Raw genomic sequence first — 251 nt, 5'->3', positions numbered from 1 at the left:
GGGTTTTTGGGGGGCTAGGTTGGGGGGGGGGGAGGTGGTTTTGTTTTTTGTGTTTGTTTTTTTTTTTAATTTCTAAACTTTTTTTCTGGAGAGGTAACTTTGCATCTCGCTTCTCGTTTTTTCCTAACTTAGGCACATTGGAAGTCGTCCACTGTGTCCAGCCCTTGCTGAATACCTCCCAGTCTCCACGCATCCAGTGTGAGGTAAGTCTGACCGATGGCCACAAATTCGGACACTGACCTTCAGCCTCC

General features: G+C 47.4%; 1 protein-coding gene across 1 annotated transcript in view; it reads left to right on the top strand.

Annotated features, from left to right (window-relative positions):
• FHL1 (four and a half LIM domains 1) overlaps window positions 1-251 on the top strand; it is a 37,025-nt gene that overhangs the window by 1,898 nt on the left and 34,876 nt on the right. The window contains exon 2 of the mRNA XM_077773989.1: window positions 133-203. The gene's annotated coding sequence lies outside the window, so the exon portion shown is untranslated. The remainder of the gene's footprint in view (window positions 1-132; window positions 204-251) is intronic.

Source organism: Crocuta crocuta, unplaced genomic scaffold (assembly GCF_008692635.1).
Source record: "Crocuta crocuta isolate KB4526 unplaced genomic scaffold, BGI_CrCroc_1.0 scaffold241, whole genome shotgun sequence".
NCBI lineage: Eukaryota > Metazoa > Chordata > Mammalia > Carnivora > Hyaenidae > Crocuta > Crocuta crocuta.
The sequence above is the reverse complement of the archived record's forward strand: the minus strand, read 5'-3'. Positions and strand labels throughout refer to the sequence as shown.